This window comes from Eupeodes corollae, chromosome 1, assembly GCF_945859685.1.
Source record: "Eupeodes corollae chromosome 1, idEupCoro1.1, whole genome shotgun sequence".
Lineage (NCBI taxonomy): Eukaryota > Metazoa > Arthropoda > Insecta > Diptera > Syrphidae > Eupeodes > Eupeodes corollae.
In genome coordinates this window covers 114,643,320-114,650,749 of record NC_079147.1, presented here as the reverse complement: position 1 = coordinate 114,650,749, position 7,430 = coordinate 114,643,320, and positions in this window count along the sequence as shown.

Genomic DNA, 7,430 nt, shown 5'->3' with positions numbered 1-7,430 from the left:
GAAAATTTATAAGCGTTTCCATGACCTTGGAATGAAGGGACGTAAATGCTTTTGAACGATATAGTTAGAGGGGGAGGAGGATTCGCCTTTTTTAGGGACAGGCTGGACAAATGCAGTTTTCCATCCACTCGGAAATAGACCAGAATAGGACAGATAAAGAAGCTTACGCAGTGGCTTTGCCAGCGTTGAAGAAAACCTCTTCAGAACAATAGTGGATATATTATCCAGTCCAGCGGATCTGTGAATGTCAAGATCTTTAGTACTCTAGCAACTGTACGAATGCTTAAGAAGATTCGTCCCATGGAATAGTTTACGCTTTCATGTACAGGAGGAGTCATGTCACTCATTGGCAGCATCGAATTAACAGCAAACTGTGCTGCAAGCAATTGGCTTTCTCAATCGAACTTACAAAAGTAGTGTAATTGGAAACGAGTGTAGGAACTGACGATGACGTTGTGCTGCTCACATTTTTTCAAATGATGAAGGGCAAACAATACTGAGGTCCCATTCATTGGGCATGTTCTCTTGCGACCAAGTCTTAAGAAAAGTTAGTGCATGCTTCTAACCAAATTATCTTCAGCTACTTAAAAGAGCTCTGCATCCAATCCTCCATCGGCTTTGTTAAACTTCAGCTTTGATATTGCAATCTTAACTTCGTCCAAGTCGGGAAGACGGGATTGTTGGCTTTCATCGTCAATATGCTTAATAGTTTCTTACCCGCTGTGGCAAAAGTTAGATGTGTTTAATATTATTTTCAGTTGTCTGGAAAACTATAAGTATAAGTAGTTCTTAAAATTTAGTATCTATGCTATTTTTATATAAATTATATTTTTTCGCAAATATTTTTAATGTTCTTCATAAGAATAACTTGTGCCGGTTTAACCATATAAAGCCACATACATAGCACAAGTATGTAACAATAAACACTAAATAAGGCAGAAAATGTATTATCCCTTATCTAACCAATTTGCAATGTTTAAATAATTCAATATGTGTTTACAATAGTTTGCTCTAATTGAAATACTATAACTTGAATTGCAATTTCACTTTGAATACAGATCTCTACGAATTATTCAGTTTGAAAGTTTCTAGCCTTAATTTACTTAACTTAACGCTTAGGCTTTCAGAAGCATACTATACCTATGTATAGCTTTTTTACAGAACGGTATTTCATCGTTAATTATTCTTTGAAGGAGTATAGGAGTTGGAAGTATGTGCAAAACTAAAACAATAAGCGATAATGTCTTTCTGCGTCTGGTGATTTTTATTTTGTTTGGTTTAAACCCCTTAGCAGTGAAAAAAGTAATATTAATCGGCTTAGAGTTGAAAAAGGGAAGCATGAGTTAAAAGATATTTTATGTTATTTAACTAAAAGGTCCTGTGGAATGGCGAAAGGCGAGAATTTCATACAAAGTCATTGTTATGTCTGAACGGAGAAAATCTAAAGTATTCTTTAAGTAAACACTGCTGTGTTTTTTCTTTTGTGATATTTCTATGGCCAACGAAATGACTTTATATTTATATTGCTATCGCTTACGCCCACCATAGTCCATCCGTATCTGGGCATGCATTTGAACACCCATAGCGAAACGGTCCGGAACTTTTCACGTACCCATTCGAAATATCGTCATGCAAATTAAATGCATTTCTGCTGTTCTCATTTGCATTTTAAACCGAAACAACGAACCGAAAATGGTGTAATTAAAAATGCATAGCGTCGACGATGCACTTGAAGGAGCGACAACGACCGACTACTATGACGACGTAGTCATCGTCATCTCTATGAAAGACCGCAAACGGACATAAACAAAAGGAAGAACAAACGACTTCGACAAAGATGTTTGGATGAGATAGTACGACGACCGCTAGACTATAAGAAGGACAGTAGCCTTGAGTCCGCGACGCCGTCGTTGTCGTTCTCACTCTCCATCTAAAATGAAACCAAAAAGGCGAAGAAAATCTTATTTGGATAAAGTGTACGGAGGTTTAAGTCCTTAAAAATCTCTTTATCTTCAGATGCTTGTTCCAGTAGTTCTCTAGAACAGAACATTGCCAGCTATGCAAAATACAAAAAATCCTCTCAAATGCAAAACGAGAAAGACAATTTTATTCTAGATGAAATCACATTGGATTTGATCAAAACAGTATTCAAAAAAATATGTGGGTATTATGGTATTGGGTAGGGTGTACATAGGTTAATGTGTACCAAACCAAACTAAGAAAATGTCAATTAAAATATTTGATTAGAATTTAGATTTCTGTTTTCGACTAAGTTATTTTAGGGTTCTTTATTGTATTTTATGTTTAATGTGGAAGTTTGTCTCCCCTGATTTGTTTTTGAAAACTTGCAAACGAGCTTCATCAACAAATAAAATGTTGAGTTCTAACTTACAAGCTTAAAAAAGACTAAAACCTGAATTAGTAAATACAACGCAAATCATATACTTTTTTATCAAGAAATTGTTATTTATTAAGATTTGTATCAACAGTTCTTTTGCAGGAGCCATTTCATAATATGTTTATTGACAAAAAAATCAAATCAACAATCCGCACAGAGATCCACCGTCAACGTCAAGCTTAGAGATCTTATCTACATTTATTGATGAGTTTGCTTGCTTGTTTGTTTGTTTGTTCGTTTGTTTTAACACGCTAATCTCAGAAACTACTGGTCCGATTTAAAAAAATATTTTATTGTAAGATAGTTTATTTATTAAGATATGCTGCAGACGATATAACATCACGCTTAGACTAATACGATTTGCTTAAATAATCTCAAGTGCGGATTTAAATCAGGGAGTGTCAGAAACTTAACATACAGAAGGGTTTTTACATTTACATTTTTCAAATATAAAAACAGTTTTAAGATTCCAACAGGTTTCAAATATGACATATTTAAAAGCTTAAATAGAAAAGTTTAGATGGTTTTTGGTATATTTCACGCAGAAATGTTAGAAATTGCGTAGAAATGTAACTTTTGTCCATATATAATATATTCTGTTGTTGCCATTTCTATAGATGCAAAGAACGCTAAAAATTGTAGAGAGAAAAACGTTTGGTTCTTGAAAAGAGGTGCAAACTTTATAATTTCTCTAAAAATTAAATAAAAACAAATCAAGGTAAACAAATAAGTTAAGAAGAAACTTTAATGTGACACTCACAAATTATGCGTTGCAGAAGCTCTTTTCACTTCAGTTCTCTAGAGATTCCATGCTTTTATATTAAATTAATAGATATGAAACGATTAATATGTTTTTCAACTAGCCATTAGTTTGATGAAAGTTTCACTTTTGCTATTTTTGAGACATTCATGAAATTCATGTTAAAATTTCAGTCCTAGAACATACAGCATCCATCTCTTCATCATGTAGAGTTCTTTATTTTTTAAGAAAGTTTTTATATTTAATGGAAAAATAATTTAAAAAAAAAACACTTTAAAAAAGCCTTGCGCTTTGAATGTGCGTCAAAAAAATAATAAAATGTAATTGTGAATGAGTTTCAGGAATATAAAGGCAAATTAATAACAAGTTGGCTATCCTTTATTGAAGGTTTCTTCTGAATATTTGCTCTTTCTCTCAGAAAAGATCTTATAAAAATAATTTAAAGCATTACTTAAGTTTTTCTTAATTCTAAATTAAGATCTAATAGTTGTTTTTGGCAGCAACCCGCTTTTTGGTTAATATCGTTAAATTACTAACAGATTGGAATAGGTATAGATTTCCAATTCGAAGTTTTCCTTTGATGATTCCTTAGAAAAAAATCCGAAACAGAATGTGTCTATCTTTTAAAGTTGGTTGACTTTAACCTTTTTTATATTTACTTACCTCTTAAGTCCGTTTGGGATATCTTTAGGGGCATGGTACCTCTACTACGTCTACGTGTCATCGTGTGCGGTTTCTAGAGATATGTTTGAGCTCCCTCCAACTCTTGCTTAGTGAAGTTGATTCCTCCTCGACTTTTCTGCCCATGTGCTTCTCGGTCGGCACTGGATAACTTACTCTACCTAACACCTCTTGACATTTTAAGCAAACACATAGCTGCAAGGTCTACTATTCGTCTCAAAGCTTCGTCGCAGTGGACAACAATATTGGCCACTCCGTAATTCTTAGGTATTTAGAATCAATTCCAAAGCACACAGACTACACCATCCCCCAACTACAATTCGACAGAAATTTTAAGATTTCTATACCTACCAGAGATGGCACAACAGTTTAATATTCACCTTTGCTGGGTGCCGAGCCATAGAGACATTCCAGGTAACTGTAAGGCTGATGAAGTCTACTGAACATCCTACCACGTTTGGCACATACTGGCTTTTCAATCGCTAATTGTAAACTGTTGCAAATGCAAGACGCTGTGAGGAGGGCAGGCCCCAGGTGGAACAACATCACCACGTGTCAAGTCACAAAAAACGTCTGGACAACTATGGATGTGGAATTTCAACGGCAGCGTATGATAATCCCATTAAATTCTGATCTTGACAGCATTGTCCAATGGGGAATCAAACACCGTGTCGAATTTAATGCTTCCAAAACTCAATGCTGTCTTCTGTCGTTAGCGTAACGCGCCCCCGATGCCACTATCTATGAGTGGCACTTGCATCCAGGAAACCAATTAACTATCAGTACTCGGTATGTGTATTACAGATCACCTCTTATGGTGCTTAGGATTTCTCCGACGATGCAAGATATTTTTCACCCCTTCTGATCTGGATATAATCTATAAAGCTTTTATCCGTCCAAAGCTTGAATATAATTCGCATATCTTTGCAGGTGCCCCAAAACAAATTTAAATCTTTTGGAAAGAATTCAAAAAAAGGCTTTTTACAAACAATGTTCTTGTTATTCTCAAATGACTTTTGCAGAAGCTGTATGGACGAGGAAGAGGAGGAAACAGTTCTTCATCTTCTCTGTACATGCTGCTGCTCTGGCTCGAAAACGCAAAGGTTACCTATCAGCCTCTCACATTTCGTAAGGGACTCAAGTTGGTTCCATTGAGCTTAGAAGGAAGTCTCAAGATTCATGTGGTATCACAATGTGCTATTAAACTGGCCTAAGTGTGTCCCTTTCCATCTTGGACAGGCACTTTAACCTAACCTAACGTACCGCTTTTTTCTTAAGTGTTTTAATTGCCATCTCATCTTTACTGGGATGTGCGGTGAGGATTTGAGGATTGGTTTGTTCGGGCGCTTCAGAAGGCATCAGCTGCACGTTGTTTGCAAACACTCGGTTTAAAACCGAGGAAAAGTGTTCTTTCCACCTTCTAACTTGTTCATCCACCGAGCTTAGGTAAGTACTGTCTACTTCTTTCATCAGGTGTTGCTTTGATTTGTGTGCACCGGTCAGCTCTTTCGTTTTTCTGTAAAGGGTCCTGCTGTTGCACTTATTTACACGGGCGAGTCCCATATCTGCGCTTCTTCTGTTTCGTACATCCAAGAGACTGCTTCCAAATTGTCGACTAATCGCGAAGTGGTCAACTTGTTTGGAAGATGCTTGTCTATTCGTCGACATCCAGCTAATTTTATGAGAGTTTCTTTTCGAACAAAGTACCACCAATCACAAGGCCATTGGCGTTGCAGAAGTCAATGAACCTCTCACCTATGTCATTGCAACTGCTTACTCCGTGGAAACCCATCACATGCCGTAGCCCGTTGTTGTTGCTGCCAACCTTCATTGACTTCTTCCATAACCAAATTAATATCCCGTAGGGTGTGTTGTTGTAGGTGGATCCTAGTTGACTGTTAAAACATTATTTCTCTTTATCTGATGCGAGCTGTATAATAAAAACGGGCCGTACTGTACTCTGAAACCTGACTCTGATAAGCCTTTCCCCAAGGAACTTCCACGAAAAAAGGCTCCTAATTGCCGTTTTAGTAAGGAGTAACCAACTTCAGCTCCTCGAGTGCTTCCGGGAGTGTGACCATATAGCAGGTCAGTGTTACGCGTCGGTGACTTCTATTTCCCGATCCCAACCATCTCATTTTGCTTAACCTTTAGATATCCGTCCTGTACCGCGTAAATTCTCTCCCTAATTGGAGGAATCCCACATTCCAGAAATCACACACGTATATTTTTGTATTGAAATATGTTTTAAGTTCTTCTCTATAAATAGGTACGAGTATCTACTTAAATATATTTTTGAATATATATAACTAACATTAGTGAAGACATTTGCTTTGCATAATACTCGCCAACAATTGTAGAAAAATCAATTGTAAGCCTTTTTAAATTTCCCCTAGAAGATTAGGCACGATTGTCTGATTGTCTCTTGTTCTTCACCCTTTAGCTCATATTGCCCACAACTTTCAGCCTGTCATCTTGACGTTCGTTTATGTTCTTGATAATGATCCGTAACAGGATTTCCCACAATAATATCAAAACCAGTGAAGTAGAAAAGCAGGAAATATAAACGCAAGAACTTCCTGATATGGCAGAAAATTTAAGTCATCTCTTTTATTTCGCGCTCCTTAATAATGTCCTTGCTTTTTCTTATTTTGTCGGTCGTCGGTTGGTGGGTCGGTTGCTTGCTTCAGTTCAGTCACGTTGTCATCTTTCCAACGACGGAAGAACCAACGTCTAAGTTTCAATCGATGCGATTGCATGGATAATATGTACCTAAAAATATATAAACGTCTACCTAAGTATTCCTGTTTATAAATATATCTGTGTTAAGTTCACGTTCGGTTAGGTCGTTGTTTGTGCTCCTGGCAGTCTCGTTAATCGGCATAAAGACAAAGAAGGAGTACATAACAATGCAATAGGATTTCAAATAGTGAATGCCATTTCATTCCCCATCATCTTGAAACCACAAAAATCCTTTTCTTCGTCCTATCTTCTGATCAACCACTCCCATAGTCTCTAACCTAAGCAGTATGGGGCAGGAGCATAAAAAGTCCTGATTTTATAGTAAAATACGTACATACATATGTATATGTAGATATATATGAATAGGGAAGGGTGCAAAATGTGGTATGAGAAAGCCAAAGACAACTATGACGTGATGTACGAATGGAAATGAATTCGTTAAAGCAATTTAATAAGAAATTTGAAATTGGAGACGTCCGGTGCTCGCCGAACAACATTTTAATGAGTAACGTAAAAGGCGTAAGAATTTCTCTGTTTGATTTTTTTTTATTTAATGAAGAAACGTAATATAAAAAAAAGAATGAACTAAATTACACTACCTTGGCTTTCCTTTAATGGTTTTGTATTTTTAACTTCCCATAATATAGGAGGTTATAGTAATCGGTCCGATTTTTCGAATCGAACATTTTGATATTTATCGACGTTTCAAGAGCCTAGTATCAGAATAAAAGATTTAAAGGTAATGTGACGTGATAAATTAAACAAAATGAATCAACGGCTTTTTTATAAATACAAAAAAAGGAAAAACATGACATTTTCAGAAAAATCGAACTAACAGTTTTTTATGAA